The 24,993-nt window shown below is 41.9% G+C and overlaps 1 long non-coding RNA gene across 1 annotated transcript in view; it reads left to right on the plus strand.

The window, feature by feature from the left end:
* Window positions 1-24,051, plus strand: part of LOC131277414 (uncharacterized) — a 51,716-nt gene extending 27,665 nt beyond the window's left edge. The window contains exon 4 of the long non-coding RNA XR_009184583.2: window positions 23,894-24,051. This is a non-coding gene — a long non-coding RNA (uncharacterized lncRNA). The remainder of the gene's footprint in view (window positions 1-23,893) is intronic.
* The last annotated feature ends 942 nt before the right edge of the window (window positions 24,052-24,993 follow it).

A 24,993-nucleotide genomic window follows, 5' to 3' on the forward strand; every position in this document is an offset into this window, starting at 1 on the left:
ACATTTGTTCAATTTCAAAGAAAACCGTCATATATGCAGTTTTATCTATATTCATATTCCACCCTTGGTTTTACTATGCTGAAAAATAACGTTTGATTACACTCTCTTGTTTGTTACATCTTTTTCTTAAGTAACAAAGTTTAAAGTCTCCAATGCTCAAGTCTTTAGTATAACCTCACTTTATTTTTCACTTCATTTTTTACATTTAATAATTGAATATATAAAGAATATTTTAAAAAGAAAACCCTGTTGGATAAAATCATACATTTCTAAAATATATTGCATACATATACACTTTTTTTCAATGATACAATATATTACACAATATATTTGGTTCATGGTAACTTGCTCATATGGTATTTGTCCTTTTGTGTCTGGCTCGCTTCCCTCAATATAATGTCCTGTAGATTCATCCACGGTGTCATATGCTTTATGACATCATTTCTTTTTACTGCCCATATAATGTTCTGTCATGTCAATACATCACGGTTTTTTAATCAGGGCAAGTGCCTGACAGCCACAACTGGGAAAAAAATACGAATATCTATTGGCTGGTGCCTGGGATGTGCTTCACTCACCATCCTGTCCTCCAGGTGCATTCCCGTTGTCCTGTGGTTGATGACTTTATTTCTTCTTAGCATTGCGTGATCTTCCATCGTGTGAATACAACACAGTTTATCTGTTCACCGGCTGATGGACACCTGGGCACAGGGCGGCAGTCCTTGTGGGGGCGTGCTCCTTGGGCACGGGGTTTCCCTACAGAGGGCACACCCCTGCAGGGCACGGCACTCTTTGCGTGCATCAGCACTTCGCGTTGGCTAGCTCACCACATGGGTCAGGTGAGCCTGGGTCTGAACCCTGGGCCTCCCATCTGGTAGGTGGATGCTCCATCAGTTGAGCCAAATCTGCTTCCCTTGAGTTGATTCTTGTATAGAGAGTGAGCTAGGGGATGTCTTTAATTCTTTTGGTTATAGATAACCTGTTCTCCCACCAGCATTTGCTGAAGAGTCTTGTTTTTTCCCCATTAACACAGGCTTGGAGGGCTTGTCAAAAACCACTTGACCATAGAGGTGACGGTTAATTCCTGCACTCGCAGTTCTATCCCACACATCGCTCCCTCTGTATCTTTTTATTGCAGTATCATGCGAATTTGTCCAGCATAGCTTTGTAATATGTTTCAAGGTCAGGCAGTGAAATTACTTCCGTGTTGTTCTTTTTTAGAATACTTTTGGCTATTCACATGCACTTCCCTTCCAAGTGGTTTGGTAATTGTCTTTTCTGTTTCTCTAAAGTAGGCTGTTGAAATTTTGCTTGGTCTTGCAGTGAATCTATAAATCAGTTTGGGTAGGATTCACATCTTTATGGTGTTTCGTCTTCCAGTTCACAAACATGGAATATCTTTCCAATTGTTTCGGTCTTTTAAAATTTCTTTTAGCATTGTTTTGTAATGTTCTCCCTATAGGTCCTGTATGTCTTTTGTTAAATTGATCGCTAGGTATTTGAGTGTTTTTGTTGCTATTGTAAATGAAATTTTCCCCTTTTTTTTCTCCTCAGAATGTGGAATACTAGTGTACAAAAATATTACTAATTTCTCCGTGTTGATCCTGCTGCCTGCCATTGTGCTGAACTCTTTTATTAGCTCAAATAGCTTTGTTGTAGACATTTCAGAATTTTCTAAATATAATATAAGGTGACTTCCTCTTTCTTCTTTATACGTCTTCAATTATTTTTTCTTCTCTAATTGCTCTACCTAGAGCTTCTGTTACAATGCTGAATAACAATGGTGCTGGTGGGCATCCTTGTTTAGTTCCCAGTATTAGAGGGAAAGCTTTCAACCTTTCCCCAGTTGGTGCGATGTCAGGTGTGGGTTTTTCATGTGTGGTTTTTATCACATTCAGGAATAATCCTTCTATTCTTCTGTTTTGAAATGTTTTTATAAGAAATGATACTGGTTTTAATCAAATGCCTTTTCTGCCTCGATTGAGATGATCATGTGTCTTTTTTTCCTTCCATTTATTAATGTTGTGTATCACAACGATTGATGTTCGTATGTTGAACCAGGCATGCCCACCAGGAATAAATCCCACTTGATTGTGATGTATAGGACTTTTGATATGGTGCTGGATTCTATTTATAAATATTTTGGTAAGAATTTTTGCTTCAATGGTCATTAGAGAGATTGGTCTGTAATTTCTTTTGTTTACTGTGTCTTTATTTGGGTTTGGTATTACAGTGATGTTGGCTTTCTAAAAAATGGTGGGTTATTTTCCCTCCTTTTCAACTTTCTGGAAGAGTTTAAACAGGATTGGTGATAATTCTTTTTAAAATGTTTGGTAGAATTCACCTGTGAAGTGACATGGTCCTAGATTTTTCCATTGTTGGGCAATTTTTAAAGACAGTTTCAGTGTCCTTCAATGTGATTGGTTTGGTAAGTTCTTGTATTTCTTGTAGTGTTAATGCAGGCTGGTTGTGCTTTTCTTGGCGTTTGCTCATTTCCTCTAGGTTGTTTAGTTTGTTGGCATATGGTTTTTCAGAATATCCTCTTATGATCCTTTCGAGTACTGTGGGATCAGTCATAACTTCCCCTCTTTCATTTCCAATTGTATTTATTAGGATTTTTTTTCGTTGTTAATCTTGGTAGGGGTTTGTGAATTTTACTGATCTCCATCTCAAATAACTGGCTTTTGGTTTTGACTGTTTTTTTTTTTCTTTCTCAATTTCCTTCAATTGTATTCTAATCTTTCTTATCTCCTGCTTGTTTTGAGGATGGTTTGCTTTTCTTTTTCTTGTTTCTTCTGTTGTTCAGTTAATTCTTGGATTTTAGCTCTTTCTTCTTTTTTAATATAGGCATTTGTGAATTTAACTTTTTCTCTCTGTCATTGATTGTGATTTTGATTCCCTTCTGATCTGAGAAGATGCTTTGTATAAATTGATTATGTTTATATTTATTGAGTGCTGTATTGTGCCCTGATATGTGGTCTGTCCTTGAGAAGGATGCATGGGTATGTTCAAAGAATGTCTAATGCACTGAGTTTGGATGCTGTGTTCTGTATATGTGTGTTAGGTCTAACTTATTGATCATATTGTTTCAGGTCTCTCTTTCCTTGTTGGTCTTCTGTCTAGTTCTGTCTAATGTTGTGAGAGGTGTTTTAAAATCTCCACTTGTTTATTGTAGAGATGCCTGTTTCTCTGTTCAATTTTCCCAGAGTTTGTTCCATGTATTTGGGAGACCTTGGTTAGGTGCATAGATATTTATGTCTGTTATACTTTCCTGGTTGCTTGTCCCTTTTATTAATATTTAATGGCCTTCTGTATCTCTCTTAACTTTTTGCACTTACTGTCTGTTTTCTCCAATATTAGTATAGCTAAGCCTGCTTGTTTTTGGTTGCTATTTGCATGGAGTATCTTTTTCCAGCCTTTCACTTTCAGGCAGTTTGTATCCGTGGGTCTAAGGTGGGTCTCTGGTACGCAGCATACGACTGACTCATGCTTTTTTTAAATACATCCTGTCAGCCTGTATTTCTTAATTGGTCAGTTTAATCTATTCATATTCAGTGATATTACTGTAAATGCATTAGTTCTTTCCTCCATTTTCTTCTTTGGTTATCATATGTCATATCACATTTTGGTCTGTCTTTTTACTTTTTTGGTTCTCCTTCTATTCTCCTATTCTCTCCTCCAAGCTTCACTCTCCTTTTTCTTTCAGGTTCTAAGGCTTCCCTTAATATATCCTGCAAGATGGATTCTTTATTATGAACTCTATTTGTATTGGCTTGTGAATATTATATACCCGCCTTCGTATTTGAAGGACAATTTTGGTGAATGCAGAATTCTCGGCTGGCAGTTTTTCTCTTTCGGTCTCCTAATTTTATCATAGTGCTGTCTGCTTGCCTCCATGGTTTCTCATGAGGAATCTGTACTAAATCTTACTGGGTGTCCCTTGTAAGTAATGGTTCTCTTCTCTCTTACTGCTCTCAGAATTTTCTCTTTATCTCTGAGGTTTGACTTTCTCAGTAGTATGTGTCTTGGAATAGGTGTATTTGGATTTATTCTGATTGGGATACAGTGGGCTTCTTAGACATGTAGGTTAATTTCTTTCCCTGGAGTTGGGAAATTTTCAACTAGTATTTCCTCAAATACTAGCCCCCCCCCCCCCTCCTTCCCCTGTCTTCTCCTTCTGGATATCTTATGACATGTTTGTTGTTGGTTTTTGAGTTGTCATTCAACCTCTCTGAACCCATGTTCATTTTTTCCCAGTCTTTTCTCTCTGTAATTTTAGCTCTTCTGTCTTTGGTATCACTTATTCTTTCTTCTTTCATTTCGAGTTTGCTGTATGTCTATCGTGTCTTTCCTTCCCATTAGCTCTGTTACTTTTCTATTTCGGGTTTCACATTTTTTTGTGTGCTTGTTCAGTATCTTCTTGATCTCATTCATTTCTTTAGCCATATTTTTCTTTCATTTTTCTTTCAATTTGATTTTGGAAGTGTGTATGCATCTCATTAATTAGTTTTCTCAAATCCTGTGTCTCTTTTGAGGCTTTGTTATATTCCTTTTCCTGGGTCATGTCTGCCATTTTTTTAGTCTGGCTTGTAAATTTTTGCTGATGCTAGGCATCTGATTAGGATGCAGTTTCCTCAGATGCTCAGTTTCTTTCTTTTTGTTGGGCTTTGGTGGTGGGAGGCTGTGTGTTATTGCTGCTCTTTGATTCTGTGTTCCTCCTGGATGGTTTGTCTTGTCCTTGTTCTTTGCTCAAAACAGGGCTCCGCACCTAGTGTCAGCCAAAGGGGTGCTGATGCAGAATATCATTAATCTGTTGCCTTTATACAAGGTGTTTATTTGGGGTAGAAGCTTATTTACCACGCTCTGAAGTGCAAGTTACTTCCCTCACCAAAGTCTGTTGCCACAAGTTGGAGGAAGATGGCTGCCGATGTGTGCCAGGGTTCAGGCTTTCTGGGTTCCTCTCTTCCTGGGGTTCATTTCTCTCCACGTCCAGCTCCTGTCTGTTCACCACAAGTTCAGCTCTAGACTAGAAAGCTCTCTAGGCTTTGCCTCTCTCTACGAGGTCAGCTGTAGAGTATCAGGCAAATATATCTGTCCTCTCCCTTGGGCTTCAGCTGTGTCTAAAGAGCTCTCTCTGTTCCTCTGGCGATGATCTCCTGTGTGTTCACTTCCTGGGCTCCAGCTCAAAAACTCCAGCCATCTCTTTTGTCATGTTGTTTTCTTTGTGCGTCCCACCCACCAAGGGGCAGGGATGCAACGTCCTGCTGATGTGGCCCCATGAAAGCCTTGATCATCATTTAATCCTGTAAACCTCTGAATCCAAGAGAATGTACTATACCCTGAGGAAAAGACCAATTTATGAGCATAATCTAATATTTCTTTTTGGAATTCATCAGTAATATCAAACTGCTATGCCCAGTAATGGGTTGCAGACTTGCTTCCTGGGGCCTTCGGAGGGAAGCCATAAAGGCTAGCAGAAGCCTCTGCTATTTATTTTTAATTTACTCATGTGTTCTACCTAGTTCTGCTCCTGGAAGGTACTCTTTGGCAGCTCTTTCAGGTCAGTGCCTGGCTGGAGCGTTTTTGCTGTGACACAGACTGGAACAGTGTGGTAGAGGTTCTTGCCTGGAGATGAAGAGCCTTGTAATTTAAACTTTCTCAGAAAGAATTCGTCAGACTTCTCCAGCAACCGCCTCTCTTTTCCTGGGTAGGAAATGGTTCCACTCCCCTCTGTGTCCTCCACAGTCATTCCAGGTTAGTAGAGTAGGAGATTGAGAGGGTCAGATCTCCTTAGTCCTTTGCAGGCTCCCAAGGCAAACAATGAGCTGGTACTGCCCAGCCCGGTAGAGCTCCTGGGAGTCCGCAGACCAAATTTGTGGGTTCAAAGTTTTCAGCCTTAGGCTGTGTCCCTCTCTCTCCTCTTTGCTGCAGAGGCGAGTCCTCCACACTCAGTCCTGGCTATAAGAGAGTGAGATTGAGGGGTCCCACCTGGCCTGGAAAGGCTGGTGGGGACACAGCACACCAGCTGTGTGGGTTAGAATGTGCAGCCTTAGATGGTGTCCCTCTCCGTCCGCTTTCCAGGGGCTGTGGATCCCTGGAGACCCCTTTGTCTAAAGTTGGCTGAGAGGCCTGAGTATTGTGAAGTCCTTAGAGTCAGGGAGGGTGCCAGGAGCAGTAGCTGCTGCTTTCCAGTCACAGTTCTTCTGCCGCGATTCCCCTCCTTTGTCCGTCTCTGTTCTGGGTGGGGTCCAGCCTTCACCTGCTGTCCCAAAGCCTAGAGCTCTTTTTCCAGTCTGTTTCAGCCTGTCCTCCAGCTGCTTTTCTGGAGGAGGAGAGAGTCCCATGTCTTTGTATTCTGCTCTCTTCTTGGAATTCGTGACTGGTGTCTTCTTTTTTTTAAAGGTTTATTTATTTATTTATTCATTTATTTATCTCCCCTCCCCTCCCCCACCCCAGTTGTCCTCTGTGTCTGTTTTGCTGTGTGTTCTTCTTTGTCTGCTTCTGTTGTTGTCAGCCCCACAGGAATCTGTGTTTCTTTTTGTTGCATCATCTTGTTGTGTCAGCGCTCCATGTGCGCGGCACCATCCTGGGCAGGTTGTACTTTCTTTCACGCTGGGTGGCTGCCATTACAGGGCGCACTCCTTGCGCGTGGGGCTCCCCTACACGGGGGACACCCCTGCATGGCACGGCATTCCTTGTGGGCTTCAGCACTGCACATGGGCCAGCTCCGCTCAGGTCAAGGAGGCCCCGGGTTTGAACCGCAGACCTCCCATGTGGTAGGCGTAGGCCCTAAGCACTGGGCCAAGTCCATTTCCCACTGGTGCCTTCTTGACATCTCCAATGAATTTGACCTCCGTGGATCTGCATAAACTGACACTTCATTTACTAAATATACTAATGGAATTTCTACTTGATTGGAGGCAGTCTTTTTTTGGTGGAATCAGTTCCATTCTTGGCAATCCATTCTTTCATATTCATTCACTAATCTTTTTGGTAAATATAATAATTATAGATATGAAAATATTGATATCTTACCATTTAAAAATGACCAGTTAATTATTGTGTATTTTTCCGTCCAGTCTTCCTGTTCTTCACCATGTGTGTTTGTTCATTGAATTCTTGGCCCTTGGCAGTAGGACAGTCCTTATGGAGGGATGCAGAGGGTCAGTGCTGACTCCCTCTAAGCTTGCTCTCTAGTTGCATTTCAACCAAGGTTTTGCACACCAGGTTAAGAAACAAGTGGAATCTGAGTTCTTACTCATCAGAGACCCTCCTGTGTGAGTCCAAGATTTGAGAATCTAGGGGGTCCGTGGGAACGCCGTAATCCAGTGCACTAACTTTCCTTCCCAATGCCTGTGCGCTGTGGCAGAGCTCCTGGCTGTGACGTCAGCGTGGAGGTTGGCAGGTCATTCTCTGTGATTCCTCACAACTCCCAGGATTGTGATCTAACGCAGAGTCTTGTGGGCTTTCTTTTAGTTTTGGACGTCAGGAACTAATGCCGGAGTGTGAGGTTGTCTGCACAGCTAGCTTCCCTAGGCCCTGCGATCTGAAGGCCTCCTTATAAAGGTGGACAGTTTGGTCTCTCTGTAGACTCAGGGAATTGTAAGCACATGCACAGATGGAGGAACTCCCTTGTGGTTTCTTTTTTTGTTCTTGTGGTGGTTTTTTTGGTTTCCTTTTTGTTGTTTTTTTAAAGACTTATTTTCATGGCTCTATTTCTCTCTATCCCCTCATTGTATACACTTGCTGTGTCTGCTTTTATTTCTTTAGGAGGCACTGGGAACTGAACTCGGGACCTCTGATGTGAGAGGGAGGTGCCTAATCACTTAAGCCACCTCTGTTTCTGGTCGTTGTTGTTTCTGTCATTATGTTTTTCCGTTCATGTCTCTTGTTGCATCATCTCGTTGTGTCAGCTTGCTGTGGCTTCCCACTGAACCAGCTTGCTGTCATCTTAAGGAGGCACTGGGAACGTCTTCTCCCTGCTTTTTTGTGTCTCTCGTTACATTTTTCCTCTTGTGTCTCTTGTCGCATCATCTTGTTGTGTCGGTTTCCCAAGCCTGCCTTTCATGCAAGCTTCCTGGAACCAAACCAAGAATCTCCCATATGGTAGGCAGGAGCTGAACCTCTTGAGGCACATCTGCTTCCCTACGTGGTTTCTGATGTTCCCATGACTGAGTGATGCCTGCAGGTCTGTAGTGCAGAGCTTTGGAGCCACACGCCTGGGTTCACATTAAGGCCCTGCCCCTTGGAGCACCAGAGCCTGAGCAGTCCATCTCACCTCGGGGAAATGCACACAGAGACCCCCACAAGCTCACACATAGTCTCACAGTCACACCACAGAGACTCACATGGATTCCCTTAAGCCTCCCTCAGCCTAACCTGTAACCCTGAAAGCAAACAGATCCATTCCTGGAAACTCTGCAAAGAAGGACAGTTCCTGAATGGAAGTCTTTCATCATGTCCACATCCTCCTTTGAGGCTGTGACCAGGCTAGGTCTCCAGCCTACAGCTTGCAGGAAGCCCCCTATTTTATCTCAGTTTTTCTCAGCATACTTTGATGAGCCCAGAATAGCTACCATTTTCATTTGCTTTCTTTTCTTTTTGAGGTTTTTATTTATTTATTTATTTAAGAGTATGCACTTTGTCAGTACTACCACAGAAAGAACATTATGTCCTTCTTAGATGCTTCACATCAGGGGGTACCTCATGTCAGTGTGTGTAGTTGTTGATGAAGTGAATTTTAAAGTATAAAGACAAAAAATTTCATTATAACATAAATAGAAACTAAAATCTAATGATTGTAGGGAAACAGTACATTTACACATAAAAAATAAGACATGAAATCCAGTGTAACTCATTGAAATAACTTAGAGATAATTAATTTTGAAAATGTGTAAATATGTTTTGAAAATGACTATATTTGGCAATGTGTTAATGTTTCTCTTCAAGAGAGGAGTGCATATAAGAGGAATACTCAGTAGTCAGTGGGAGAAAGAAAATCGATAAGGTAGAAGTAGAAGTAATGAGAGTGAGGACCCGTTTATAAGAGTGGTAGAAGTACAGAGTGCAGAAATATAATGAAGAAAGCTTTCATCCTTTAAAAAATTCTGTTAAAAATCTAGAAAGAAAAGTAGATCTGTCATTAGAAAAGTTGTTTTGAATCTATCGTCCATAGTTTTTAAAAATTGTACGAATAACAACAAAAAATTCATGTTATTCTCAAGTACTGAAGGAAAAGTGCAGAGTATCCCACCACAAATGAATGAAAACTCTTTATCATGACCTACATGATGTACTGAAATATATTTTCTGAAAAGAAGATGAAAGGCATTAAGAAAATGAAATAATATATGACAGTACATCATAAGTTTAAATAAAACCTGAAAAATTAATGAGAAGAAGAAAATAAGGACAATGGGAAAAGAGTTCAAGATTGAAATGTAATCTCCACGAAGTAAGGTGACAAGATAATGCTTAAGTCTAAAGAGAAGGATAAAAAAGTAGAAAGGACTGAAAGTCTTAAATGGAGAATGGTAAAGATAAAAAACAAGGCACAGGCTGAGGAATGGTGCAGCTGGTCCAGCGTCTGCCCCCTGGGGTGCCTGAGCCAGGAGGTGGGCAGGGCCATCGCAGTCCCTCGGCCCTGGCTGTCCCTGGGTCTGGGGAGGGCCTCATGTGGGTGGTCCTGGAAGCTGCCCCCTCCTCCCATGATGCTCAGCTCCGGGCTGCAGGCCTTGGCAGTTGGTGGTGTCCAGGCTTCAGCGCCAGGCCTTGGGCGACGGCTGTGGCTCCTCAGATCTAGGCCGCCTTGAGCTCTGCACCTGGGAGGATTGTGGTAGGTGTGAGTCCTGTGCACTGAGGGGGCCCCCCTTCATCTGAGCTCCCTCTCCTTTACTCCACTGAGCGTCCCCGCGCCTGGAGCCGGAGGTGGTGCGTGTGTCTGCTGTGGACCCGAGGGGACTCCAGAGCCCTGATTTGTACCTTAACGTGGTGTGTTCCCACCTGTCCAGGGCAGTCCTGGGTTATGTCTGTTGTCCTCCCTTTTCATGTCACCCGTTCCACTAAGACTATTCTGATGTGACTTTATGTTATATTGTCCCGTTATTAGGTCTGTTACAGAAATTTACTTCAGGACGGTTGACTTAATATCTGAATAACTGAATTATTTGGGTAAAAATTTTAAAATGCACAAAAAATAGAATGTCCAATGAACCATAGATATATGTGCTTATACCTGACTGGCCTGTTCATGCAAAAAGATGAGAGGAATTGGTAAGTGGTGTCTGGGAGGGGGTAGAACTGAGGAGCAGGGGCTGGATGAGAGGGAGGCTTGCCTTTAGTTGTGTACTTGTCTCAACATTTGATTTTTACTAATATGAGCATGTGTTTCTTTTCCACCAAATACAAAGTAATAATAAAGATAGATAATAATAAAGATAGGTATGTCCTGTTATGTGAATTTTCCTTCCAGGAACCTCTAGTCAGCTGGACATTCCCCGAGAATGGGAGAAAATTTGTTTTTATGTTCATGAGACATATTGGTGTGTAATTTTCCATTTTAAAAATATCTTTATGTGGTTTTAGCGTTAGGGTAATGTTGGGCTCCTAGAGTGAGTTAGGAAATGTTCCCTTTGTTTTCTGAAAGCGATTGTGGAGAATTTTCATTTATCCTTAAATGATGGATAGTATGAATCATCTGAACCTGGTCCTTTCTTTTTTCAAATGTCATTGATTTTCGATTCAGAATTTTAATGGCTATAGGTCTATTCTGATTATACATTTGTTCTTGTATTAGTTTTGATAGTTTGTATCTCTGAAGGAGTTTTGGGCCATTGCATCTAAGTTATCAAAGTATTGGATGTAGGGATGTTCGTAGTCTTGTTCGAATATCCTTTTTTTTTTTCTCTCCCCTCTCCCCCACCCCCCAGGTGTCTGCTCTGTGTGTCCATTTGCTGTGTGTTCTTCTGTGTCCACTTGCATTCTTGTCAGCAGCACCGGGAGTCTGTGTCTCTTTTTTGTCGTGTGCTCTTGCTGCGTTAGCTCTCCATGTGTGCGGTGCCACTCCTGGGCAGCTCTCGTCACGGCACACTCCTTGCGCGTGGTGCTCCCCTTTGCGGGAGACACCCCTGCGTGGCAGGGCACTCCTTGTGCGCATCAGCGCTGCCCATGGGCCAGCTCCACAGGGTCAGGAGGCCCGGGGTTTGAACCACGGACCTCCCGTGTGGTAGGCGGACACCCTAACCACTGGGCCAAGTCTGCTTCCCTGAGTATCCTTTTAATGTCCGTGGAACCAGGAGGGATGACCTCTCCTCCTTTCCTGGTAATGGTAATTTGTATCTTCTCTATTTTATGTTTGGTTAGCCTAGAGGTTTATCAGTTTGATTAATCTTTCAAAGAAGAAAGTCATGCTTTAGTTGGGCTTAGTTTTCATTTCTCTGTGATTAACGTGCAGGAGTGCCCTTTCCGGGCTGTATGATAAGTGTATATTTAGTTTTAGAAGGAATTGCTAACTAGTTTTCAGAGCGACTATACCACTTTATATCCCTTCGAGCAATATACGAGAGATCTAGCTTCTCTGCCTTCTAACCAGCATTTGGTGTTGTCACTTTATTTTTGTCTTAATTACATGTAGTTATACCTCATAATGGTGTAGTTTTCATTTCCTTGATTGCCAATTATATTGCGCATCTCTCATGTACTTATTTCCCATCCATATATCTACTGTAGTGAAATGTTTGTTCATATATTTTGCCCTTTCTAATAATAATGTTTTTATGATTGAATTTTGGAAATTCTTTTAATACATCCCAGATATGAGGGTTTTTATTTATTTCCTAGAACAATGTCCAGGCATTGAACTCGGGATCTCATAAGTGGGAAGGCAGCCCTCAACCCCTGAGCCAAATTGGCTCCCTTGAGTTGTTCTTTTGTTTTTTTGCTAGTTCTCTGTTGTTGTTGTTTTTTTCTTAAGGGGTATCGGCGCTGCAGCTGGAACCTCCCATATGGGAAACAGGCTTTCTACCGCGTGAGCCTCCCGATTTTCTAGATACCTGTTCCATATATCAGCTCCAGATTTTCTAGATATCTGTTCTTTCTTTGTGTTAGTTAGGTTTGCAAATATTTTTTCTGGTCAGTAGTTTGCCTTTATAGTTTATGTTTTATAGATCGGTATTTTAAAGTTTGTCGAAGACTGATGTGTCATTTTTGTTTTTTATGGATCATTCAGCGCACTCTCCCTTAGGATTCCGTCTCCATGTTTTCAAATATGAAATAGGTTTGATGATGCCTCAGTATTTCTATTGCCTAGCCTGACCGAGACTCCAGTGATTCTTCTGCTTCCATGTCAAAATAAAAAAAAATTTTTTTTCTTTATTTATAAAGTAGCTTTAGATGACATACATATTCCATCAGAAATAGAGGGGATTCCCGTATACCCCACCCTTCCTGCTAGCACACTTTCCCTCAGGAACAACATCTTTCATTAGTGTGGTCCATTTGTTACACAGCTCCTGCTCTGTCTAATCCACCATGTCTCTTACCTGGAATACTGTGATAGCTCCTACCTGGTCTGCATTGTGGCCTGCTTGCCTCTGTGGTCCATTCTTCTCTTGTAGTCAGCATGATCCTGTGAAAGCCTAAGGCAGGTGTTGTCCCTTGTTACTCTTTACTGAACCCCATACGTTCCCAGGTTACAGTAAAATCCAGAGTTCTTATACTGAACTAAAAGGACCTCCACGATGTATGTACCAAGTTTTAGGAGCAGTTTTCTTGAGATACATTCACATACCAGACAATCTGTACAAAGTGTCCTCGATGACTTTTAGTATATTCAAAGAGTTGTGCATTCATCACCACAGTCAAGTTTAGAACATTTTCTCACTCCAGGAAGGAAAGCCCCATAGCTCTTAGCAGTCACCTCTCAATCCCTCTGTTATTCCCCAGCCTTGACTAACAACTAATCTATTTCCATCTCTATAAGTTCATTTATCCTTACATTTTATAGTAATGAAATAATAGAATATGAAGTACTTTATGTCTGGTTTCTTTCAGTTAGCCTAATGCTTTCTTAAATTTGTGCAATTTTGTAATAATTAGCGAGGTTGTATATTTATAGTAAAGTCATGTGAAAAACACAATGTTCTCATGTATCCCTCCATTGATACCTTGCATTGGTGTGCTACCTTTGTTAGGACTGATGAAGGAAAATAAGATATTACTGATACCTACAGTCCATAGTTTACATGAGGGTTTCATTTTCCATATACCATCCTATTATTAACAACATGTCATAGAGTCATATATTTGCTATGATTCATGAAAGAACAGTCTTGTATTTGTACTGTTAACCGAGTCCATCATCCACAACAGCGTTCAGTTAAACAATCCTGTTTTGGCTTCTAACTTTCCTTCTGTAACGTATATTACCTTAAACTCCTCTCAACCACATTTATAAACATAATTCTGCACAGTTAACTACATTCCCAGTAGTGTGCTACCACCATCACTGTCTATTTCCAAACATTTACAGTCACCCGAAATAGAAATTCTGTGCGATTTAAGCATGAGCTCTCCATTCTCTACCCCCATTCTATCCCTTGGTAAATTAGTCTGGAGTCTAAATGTATGAGTCTGCTTATTATCATTAGTTACTATCCATGAGAGCATACGATGATTTTCCTTTTGTGTCTGGCTTATTTCACTGAATATAATGTCCTCAGTGTTCATCCATGCTGTCACATGCATCTGGACTTTTTTCTTTCTTACAGCTGTATAATATTCTGTCATATGTATTTCCCACATTTTGTTTATCCGTTCATCAGTTGGTTGGCTTTTTTTTCTTTGTATCTTATTATTACAGTTTTTAGTGTAAGAATTGTGCGTTGTTACATATACATAGTTGGATTAATTTTTTCTATCAAGATTGTGTCACTTAGCTACAGGGTTCCAAGTAGTTGGGCCGTTGCCTTTTACAAAGTGGTTTTCTGTGTTCTCCTAACAAGGTAAAAATCACTACAAGAGTTTGTGCGAATTCCATCAGAACATCACACTGTGTTTTAATTACCTGTTTATCAGCCTGCCATTAGTCTGAGAACTCTGTGGCTCACCTTCCCTTGTAGAATGCCTGGTACACATAGTTAGATAATTATTAGCTAAATGAGTAATGAATAATATTTTTATTTAAATGGTCTAAGTACATTTATCATTAAAAACCTCCAAATATCCTAGTGCATAGTATGATTTTAAATTCTCAAGTTTAAACAATTATAACAAGGCTTTGTGCTAACTCATTTCTTACAAATTACGGCTTAGAGGCATTTTATTATAAAAATTGGTAATCATATGCATAAATTGATATGAACTTAAAATTCATCCTACATTTACTTCATTTCTTAGCCTGACCTTGTAGTAAATCTTTAGCTGCATCGATTTTGGCTGCTAAATAAGGAGATCCTCCCTTGCCTGGGTGATGTAAGAGCATAATTTGTCTATGAGCATCCCTTAGTTTTCCTTTATTGGCAGTAGGGCTTCCACCTAGTATGAATGCTGCCTCTGGTTTTGTCGTTTTGGGCTGAAACCCACCTCTGTAATAGCCACCACTGAAGGCAGATGTTGGGAGACTTTGAAAAACTCGTTTTACTTGAGGCTCCATTTGCTTCATGGCTTGCAAAACCTAACGGCCTGCAAATCCTGCAGCAGCAATGGTCAGTCCAGCTGCTACCGCTGTGCTGGCTTTAGCTCGGGTTTGGCTGTCCTGCCTCCAGCAGGAGCGCGGTTCATCCCAGCCCAGAGGCCGCGGCCACCCACGCCTCTACCAGAGAGCGAGGCTCACCCCTCCCGCAGCTACAGCCTTGGCAGCCCTTGTTGGTGGATATTTGCTTCTACCTTTTGTGTACTGTGCGGTGACCATTGGTATACAAATACTTGTCTGAATCCCTGCCTCTTCATTTGTTTTGGAAATATATCTAGAAGTGGAATTGCCAGGTCATATGTTAATTCTAAGTCTAACTTTTCGAGTTACTGCCAAACTGTTTTCCACACTGGGTGCATTTTTATATTCCTACCACCCATGTATAAGGTTTGCTATTTACATGCTTCCTCATTAGCACTTGCTCTTTTCCAATTTTTAACATAATAGCCCTTTTAATGGGTGTGAAGTCATAAGTCCTCATGCTTTTGATGTGCCTTTCCCTGATGGCTAATGGACTTGAGCATCTTTTCATATGCTTATTGGCCCTTTGTATATCTTCTTTGAAGAAATGTCTGTTTAAATAATTGCCCATTTTCATGTGTTTGCTTGCCATGCCCCCTCCCTTGGAGGTTAGCCAGTGACTCTCTTCTGCTATTGTCACTGGCTATTTCTTTGTTGTGTAAATTCCCCCTCAGGACTTCCCTGCTTCCTCCTCCTCCTCTTCTTCTTTTTTTTTTAAAGTTTATTTTATTTATTTCTCCCCCCCTCCACCGTTGTCTGCTCTATGTGTCTATTTGCTGCGTGTTCTTCATCGTCCAATTCTGTTGTTGTCAGCGGCACAGGAATCTGTGTTTCTCTTTGTTGCGTCATCTCGTTGTGTCAGCTCTCTGGGTGTGCGGCGCCATTCCTGGGCAGGCTGCACTTTCATGGCACTGGGCGGCTCTCCTTACGGGGCGCGCTCCTTGCGTGTGGGGCTCCCCTACGCAGGGTCATCCCTGCGTGGCAGGGCACTCCTTGTGCGCATCAGCACTGCATGGACCAGCTCCGCACGGGTCAGGGAGGCCCGAGGTTTGAACAGCGGACCTCCCATGTGGTAGACGGACGCCCTAACCACTGGGCCAAGTCTGCTTCCCATCCTCCTCCTCTTTTGATCCCAATCGCCGGTCTTGTCTCCGCTGACGTAGGTAAATTTTTCGTTTTTCTTTTTGTGGTTGCAGGAGTGGACGTTGATCCTGGGACCTTATTGTGAGAAGCTGGCACTGCCCACGCTGAGTCATGTAGTTAACTCCCGTGAATTGGTTTATTCACTTGTTTTGCTAGTTTGTTTTTAGGAGCATTTGGTATGAATGTTAACTCTCCTACATGTCCGTAAGGCTCCATTAACTTTAGTTCAATCTTTTTTCCCCCGTGATCCTCAGTAAATCATTTTACTCATCTCACTTCCATCTCACTGACGCTTGCCTGTTTTACCTCCATTTTCTTATTGATCGCCCCCAGGGAACTTTTGAATTGTGGATTTTCTTTTCACTTTTGTTCATTTATTGAAGTATATCACTCATACCTAAAAATACATAAACTATAAATTTATAGTAATAGTTGTGAACTTACAAAACAAACATACTTAACGTCATCCAGGGCTCTCATACCTCACCCTCCCAGCAGTGCCTTACATGGTTGTGAAATATTTTTAACTAAACATTAAAGAGTATCCTCAAAATATTACTACTAACCAAAGCATCTTACCTTTGGTGTATTTTTCCCCTAACCCACCATAGTAGTATTATTTTGTAGGATTCATACGTGAACATAGGTAAACAGTGTGTATAGTAAAAGGTGTGAACTTATAATGTAAACATGCATACAGTCATACAGGGGTCCCATACATCAATGCTCCTGCAATACCTTGCATTGTTTTGCAACATTTGTTACAAATTATGAAAGAATATCATCAAAATCTTACTACCAACTATAGTCGTTATCTTACATTTGTTTGTTTTTCCTCCAATTGGGCTGTTTTTATTTTTTAAATATATCTTTATGACGGTAGTTATAAACCTAGAAAACAATCATGCAGATATGCAGAATTCTGATTCAACACCCCTCTATCAACACTCCACAACGTGGTAGCATATATGTTACAGGTTAAAATATCATCAGGTTATTACCAAGGCCATAGCTTACAGTTGGCACGCTTTTCCATCCTCCCACATTATCAACACAGTACATCTTTGGCATTGATTGTGAATATTACATTATTATCATTAACCACAGTCCATAGGTCACTCCAGTTGTATTTTTCCCATGCTTCTCCACATTCCCACCACCCTGCAATAGTGATGTATATTTGCTCTCCATCACAAAGGACACTCTTGCATCTGTACCGTCAGCCACAGTTCTCATCCACCTCTGGTTTTACTGTGCTATTTAGTTCCTAGATGATTCTCCAGCTTTCTGTTAACTGACATTTACATCCCTAGAGTACACTTTTCAGCCATATTCCCGTTCATACACCGTCTGTTACTCACTATAATGTGTTACCATCAATTCTATACATTTCCACACTTTTTACAGTAAGGTTACTTAAAACTTCTACCTACATTAAACATCAGTAGTCCATCTCAGTCCTTCTCTTATCTCCTTTAAGAATCTACAACCCACCACAAGTCTTGAAGATATTTTCCTACATTTTCTTTTAGAAGCTTTATGGTTCTTGCTATTTTTTTTTAAAGGTTTATTTATTTATTTATTTCTCTCCTCTCTCCCCCACCCCGGTTGTCTGTTCTGTGTCTATTTGCTGCGTCTTCTTTGTCCGCTTCTGTTGTCAGCGGCACGGGAATCTGTGTTTCTTTTTGCTGCGTCATCTTGTTGTGTCATTTCTCCGTGTGGGTGGCGCCATTCTTAGGCAGGCTGCACTTTCTTTGGCACTGGGCGGCTCTCCTTACGGGGCGCACTCCTTGCGTGTGGGGCTCCCCTATGTGGGGGACACCCATGCGTGGCACGGCACTCCTTGCGCACATCAGCACTGCGCATGGGCTAGGTCTACACAGGTCAAGGAGGCCCAGGGTTTGAACCGCGGACCTCCCATGTGGTAGACGGATGCCCTAACCACTGGGCCAAGTCCGCCTCCCGGTTCTTGCTCATATGTTTAGGTTTTTGTTCAATTTTGAGTTAATTTTCGTACAAGGTGTGAGGTAGGGGTCTGTATGAGTCACCCAAATGCGTCCTGATGCAAAATAACAGAAATGGGTTGGTGTATTAGTCAGCCAATGAGGTGCTGCTGCAAAATGCCAGAAATTGGTTGGTTTTTATAAAGGGTATTTATTTGGGGTAGGAGCTTACAGATACGAGGCCATGAAGCTTTAAGTTACTTCCCTCACCTAAGTCTATTTGGAGCAAATGTCTGCCGATGTCCGTTAGGGCTCTGGCTTCCTGGGTCCTAATTCCTTGGGCTTGCTTTTCTCTGGGTTCAAGGTTCCTTTCTTCCTGGGGCTGACTTCTCTTTCCTCTGTGAGCTTACTTTCCAGGGCTCCAGCTTATGTCTTGACCATCGAACTCCAGCATCAGAAACCCTCGCATCAAAAGCTCCAACTCTGTCCTTTGTTTGGCCTTTTATCTGTTAGTCCCCACCCACCATGGTGTGGGGAATCAATGCCCTAATGAGGTGGCCTAGTCAAAGCCCTAATCATAACTCAATCACGCCCATATACAGATCAGATTAGAAGCATAATCCAGTATTTCTTTTTGGAATTCATCAATTATCTCAAACTGCCAGAGTTAGGTTTCTATAAAGGGTATTTATTTGTGGTAGGAGTTTACGGATACCAGGGCATCAAGCATAAGTTGCTTCCCTCACAAAAGTGTGTTTTCAGTTGTTGGATCAAGACGGCTGCTGACATCTGTGAGGGTTCAGGGTTCCTGAGTTCCTCCCTTATTGGGGCTTGCTTCTCTGACCTCTGTGTGCTTACTTCTTGGGCCTCCAGCATAAGGCTTCAGCATCAAGTTCCATCATCAAAACTCTAACATCAAAACCCCTCAACTCTGTCCTTTGCCATGCCTTTTATCTGTCAATCCCCACCCACCAAGTTCAGGTACTCAATGCCCAAGTGACATAAGAGATTTACTTGATTAACTACTCAAGAATACTGAGTGCAGTATAATCTCATATGTCCAGAGGAAAAGACCAGTTTACAAACACCATCCAATATTTCTTTTTGGAATTCATCAATAATTGCAAACTGCTACACCGCACCCTCGAAATTCCAAAAAGACATCCCCAATAAAAAAAAAATTTAAGTCAGTTACAGTGCAAGTACTAAATCACATGGCCATCAATTTAAAGAAATGCAGTTTGTGCTGGAGCAAAGTTTTCTATAGACCTGTGAAACTTACAAAACCATTCATCTACTTCCGGTACAGAAAAGGACAGACAAAGGGTAAACATTTTCATTATAATCAGGAGAAATTGGGAGGGAAACATGAGTCATGGGTCCTCTACATTTCAGTAAAGCTGCCGGGCATCCTCCATTCAGTGTCAGTCTTCGAGTTATTCTTCAGATGATGATTTCTTCTTCTTGGGTCCATATGTGGAACCACCCGTACCACTGACTTGTCCAATGGTTATTTTCTTGTTTCTACCCTCATGAAGCATCGTGGCATTGACCAAGGTCTAGGTGTCTCCCTCCAAGTGTGTTGGGGTGATTGCCACACCTTACCCAATATTTGGGTTAGAGTCTTAACCCCCCCCTAGTAGAGTGATGTGAAGACACCATTCTCCCTAACCTATGGCATACAACCTCAGCTCTCTCAGAGCAATGAGTTGACCACCTGGCCTTCCTTAACCTTCGGCATACAGGCTCAACCCTCTCACAGAGTAGTGAGTTGACGACCTGGCCTTCCCTAACCTTTGGGGGATGGGTCCACCCATCTCAGACCTGTGGGGTGCTGACTTTAACTGCCCTATTCCTTGGGGAATGTGTTCCACCCTCTCTGTACCATGGGGCAGCAAAACTCTCCCAGAACATCGGTCAGGAACATCCACCCTCTTCAACTGCTGGCAAAATCACCCTCTGTCCATATGAGTGGGGTTCCTCTCTTGTCCCAAGGTGATGTCCTAATTCCAGATCTCAACTTCCATGGTTTTCCTCTTAAAGCTGTTTCTCCTTCAATCTCTCCTTTCCCTGTCCTTTTTATTACAGGCTGACAGGTTTTTTTTGTTCATACAGCTCTTTCATAAACTTTGTTGGTTTAGCATGTAGTAAGCAGGGGTACACGCGTTCAGACAGTAAGCCGTCCCACAAATCTTTCCTAGATAAATATATCTTCAATCTTGATTTACTAGTTCCTAGTTTAGTTAAGTCCTCCAATGGGGCACTTCCATCAGGGATCTTCATCTCCAGAAGCTTGGAAATTCTGGAATCCGTTTCTGTTTTCTTTATTCCTGACAGTTCAGTCCTCAGCGTATCTCTCTTATCTAGCATTTTGCTATAAGCTGAAAGCAGACGCCAAGCTGCATTCTCCAGGTTCATTTGGAAATTCCTTCAGCTAAATGCCCAGGCTTGCCATTTTCAAATTCTGCCTTCCATGAAATACCAGGAGTTAATCTTGCTAAGTGCTCTGCAATTTTAAAACATGGATCGCCTTTCCTCCAGTTTCCAATGATAGTTTCATCGCTTACTTGTAAGGCATCATCAAAAGTCTCTTTAGCATCCGTATTGCTATCAGCAGTCTCTTCAAAGCACTATAGGTCTTTTCTTCCAAGTATCTCACAATTCCTTAAAAAAATACCCCTTTCCCTTTTTTAAAACCATTCCAGCATTTTGGTAATTGCCAAAGAACTTCCCCACACCTCGGGAACAAATTCTGTATTAGTCAGCCAAGGGGGTGCTGATGCAAAATACCAGAAATTGGTTGGGTGGGAGGTTACAGATGCCAGGCCATGACGTATAAGGTGCTTCCCTCACCAAAGTCTGTTTTTGCTTGTTGGAACAAGATGGCTGCTGCCATCTGCAAGGGTTCAGGCTTCCTGGGTTCCTCCCTTCCTGGGGCTTGCTTCTCTTACCTCTCTGTGCTTCCTTCTTGTGGCTCCACCTTAAGACTTCAGCATCAAACTCCAGCATCAAAACTCCAACATCAAAAACCCTCAATTCTGTCCTTGCCATACTTTTTATCGGAGAGTCCCAACCCACCCTGGGGCTGGTGCTCAAGGCCCTACTGACACAAGTAGGTTAAGTTTACTGAATCAAGTAAACCTGTGAATCCAGTATAATCTCATATACCCAGAGGAAAAGATAATTTACAAACATAATCCAAAATTTCTTTTGAAATGTATGAATAATATCAAAGTGCTACAGGGTCCTTTTTCTTTCTTTTGTCTACGGCTCTACAGTTCTCCCATGTAGATTTGTTGAATGGACAGTTCTGCCTGAGCTGGGTGTGTTTGACAGGTTTGTCCAAAATCTCTTGACCCTAGATGTGGTGGTCTGTTTCTGAAACCATCATGTTGTTTCCATTGGTCTGTGTGTCTTTCTGTATGCCAGGACCATGCTGTTTTTACCTCTGCAGGTAGGGAATATGAGTTAAAATCCAGAGTGAGAGTGCATATGGAAGTGAGAGTCCTCCAAGTTCGCTTATCGTTTTTATGATGTGTCTGGCTATTGAAGACCCCTCCCCATTTCAAATAAATTTTATAATCCTGCTTTCCTTTTCTTTTTTAAATGCTGGTGGAATTTTAATCAGATTGCACTGAACCTGTGTATCAATTAGAGTAGAACTGGCATTTAATATTAATTTTCCAGTCTACGATCATGGAAAGTCCTTCCAATTATTTAGATCTTTTTAAAATTAACAATGAGTTGTAGTTTTCTGTATACAGGGGCTTTGCAATGTTGGTTAAGTTCATGCCTAAACATTGAGGTTTTTTCTATCATCTTTTATTTTCACCACTCTTTTGATACTCTTCAGTTACTTTTACTGCTACAATCTTCATTTGTAGACTCTCTTCCAAGCCTCTCTCTCCTCTTTTTGTTTTTTCGAGCAGGAGCACACCCTTTAGTATTTCCTGCAAAATTAGTCTCTTCGTTATAAACTCTCTCAATTTCTGTTTATCTGTGAATATTCTATACTCATCCTCAATTTTGAAATACAGTCTTGCCAGATGTGAAATTCTAATTTCAAAGTTTTTCTCTTACAGTGTCTTAAATACATCATTCCACTCTGTTCTTTCGTGCATGGTTTCTGATGAGAAATCTGTGTTTAGTCTTACATGCATTGCTTGTCTCTTGCTGCTCTCAAACAGAGCACTGAATGAAAATGATTATAATGACAATATATATTCTAGTCAAATAGGTGGGCTTTAAAGAAAAATAGAAATCCTTTGTGCATTTAGAAAAAACCAAGTGGCATAATTGAAAGAACATTAGAATATCATCAACGTTTTGAAAACAGTGCATCGTGTCAAAGGAAAATGGAGTCATTAATTTTATACCCAAGAAAACTGATGTGCAAGTATAAAAGGCATGGAAGTCCAAGTATTACATTTAGTCCATGGGTCATGGGTCATAATGTTCCGTTGTTCCCTTCCATGTGAGTGAGCAGAGTTCAATAAAGGAAGTGTTTAGAAAGACATTGGCCTGAGGACAGATGCTAAGTATTAAATTTACAGTTGCTTGTTCAGCTATGACTCAATGAGGGTTCTATGAGAGAGGGAGTGTCCTTGGTGGAAGCCACCGGGAAGACAGACTTCAGATAATCCAGGGAACTCTGTCTCTCTTTAGGGTGCTTATCTGTATATGTGTTTGTTTTATTGATCAATATTAAGAAAAAAACTAGTTGGGGTAAAATATTGTTTAATATAATACCTATTAAAAGTAAAGCCTTTTTCTAAAACTCACTTTAGATCTATTGTACTAAAACCCCGACTTTCACAGAATTGGCTCATTAGAGAAAGGGTATAAGGGGTCGAGTCCTGAGGCATCTCCATTTCTTTGGTTTTATGCCTCCTTTCAGTCTCCAAACAACAGATCTTCTGAGGTTCCAGCTAAGACCCTCAGTTCATGCGTGGTCTTTGTAGCTGTCAGTACTAGGATCTGCAGTGCAAACACTTGTTCTGGAATCTGGGAAGGCAGAGAGAGGAATGGAGGAGGAAGCTGTCCATGTTGACCCTACAGACAGCTACAAGCCCTCTTCTCCAAATTGAGGAGCCTTTGGGTGAATGACCAAGCACCCTAGGGGCTTGTATGGAAGGGGTCTCTGTTCCCTGTGTAGTTCTCAGGACACCTTTCACTTCCTGTGTCTGTTTTCATCAGCTAGTTCTATACTTCACGTGCATGGTGACATAAGACATTAATTGCAGCTACCCTTGTGTTCCCTTCAGTATTCCTGAATTTCCTGAAATGCCAAAAAGAAAGCTAGGAAAGCTGTGGATTCCATGTGCACTTGTTTCCCTTCTTCTCTTCTTCTGATTCCACATTTCCTCTTCTTTCTTTTCATCTCTTTTTACTTCCCAAATCTCTTTATTTGACCCTAGTACAGGATAATTTCTAGAATCAGACTTGTTCTGGAACAGTGTTGACAGCTGGGGGAGGTAGGGGGGAAAAGATTTATGCGTGTCCACGTGGCCCAGTGCAGGAAAACCCGCAGTGGCCTGAGGAACGTTGTCAGGGAGGGGCATGAGTAGAGCTTGGGGGACAGGGCAGCCCTGTCTGGCTGGAGCTGTGGGTGCTGAGAGGAGCAGGGAGCCCTGGGCCCTGTGGTCCAGAGACGCTGTGGTGGGCCTGGTTCATTCCAGGAGAGCAGGTCAGCAGATGGGGAGAGCCAGGGTGTGAAACAGGCCAGTCAGTCGCCCCTTCCCCAAGTCCTCCAGAAACCCTGCCAGGCCTTGGGCAGTGCTGAGGGGCAGCTGGACAGCACTTTCTCTCAAATGGGAGCCAGTTCAGTTTCATTCCTAATCCTGGAATTTTGGATTTGGGTGAAGAGTGGAGGCTAGAAGTGTGTCCCAGGATATGTCCCCCACTGCCCCTCTCACTCACACCTCCTGCCTTGACCCCACATTCACAAGCACCCCCACAGGCTTGCACATAGAGAGTTCCAAGTCCCTGTACCCAGAATCCATGCCAGCTTACGGGACCACTGATGCTTATAAGAACGGTAGTTCTTTACCTGGAATATCAGTTTCTCTAACCATACCCCAATCCTTGTTTCTTCTAGCATATGGAACCAGAATGATTCTTCAGACAAAGCCAGCAGTCAGTCTCTTATCTTCTTATACAGATTTTTCCTCAAAAGTGAGTGATTCCAGAATATGCACTGTTTTTGCTTGCTTTTAGAGTCATGCCCAATTACAGAAATGAAAACTCTGTATCAGATCATGCTGTGTAGTGTTTGCTCAGGTCCTGTGTTCTCTTGGTGCTTTAGAAGAATAGGTGGGAAACGGTGGTTAAGTCAAAGGCCCCATAAGGAAGTATCAGGACATCTGTGGAAGGGCCAGGCTTGGCTTTGCCCGGACATACGTCTCTCAAGTCCATGTTGCTTTGCAATTACAGAATTCTTAATAGATGGAGGGAAAAGTGTTGCTGAGGTAATGACCCCTACCATATAGTTAATAATCTGCTGCTGCCTCTTGAGAATCCCTTTTTATAAAGGGGTCAATTTGAATAGGACCCGATTTGACACTTTCTTCTCCTACAAAGTTGTTTATCTCAAATACAGGTACATGATTATGTCTCTTTATAAGAAATCACTGGAAAGATAAAGAAGTAAAAAAGGTAAAATTTATATCGTAGAATGGAATAGCATCCCCACCTGAACATTAGATGGTGCCACCTCATCTTCTTAGTCATTGAGAACCTCAACCATCATTTATTCCTTGGGAGCTGGGAGGACATAGAGTATCTCCGAGCACATTGGCATTTTAACCATGAATTACTTGGAATATTTTGGCCTTGGACAGGTGGGTAGAGTGTTTGGAGTTTGTGGATTAACAAGTTCAGTGTGAGCTGCTGGTTTAGCCATCTATCTTAGTATAAGAAGAATAGCAAAGACAGTGGGAGGCAAGAAATGTGAATTAGAGTGCTTGGTTTTGTAGTTAATGGCAACCTAACCTAACTTGTGATAATTAGTGTAGAAATGGTATTAAAATTCAATGGCAACTATACAGGAAGATGGTGGCAGAGTAAGGAGCTCCTAGAGTCAGCTCCTGCCACAGGGCAGTTAGCAAACACCCAGAGCTCTCTGGAACGAGATGAAGCACCTGTTGGAAGGCTCCAGGAGGCCAGAAGAGTGTCCTGCGTTGTCTTTGAAGGAGTGGA

The sequence above is a fragment of the Dasypus novemcinctus genome (genome assembly GCF_030445035.2).
Source record: "Dasypus novemcinctus isolate mDasNov1 chromosome 12 unlocalized genomic scaffold, mDasNov1.1.hap2 SUPER_12_unloc_3, whole genome shotgun sequence".
In the NCBI taxonomy this organism is placed as follows: Eukaryota; Metazoa; Chordata; class Mammalia; order Cingulata; family Dasypodidae; genus Dasypus; species Dasypus novemcinctus.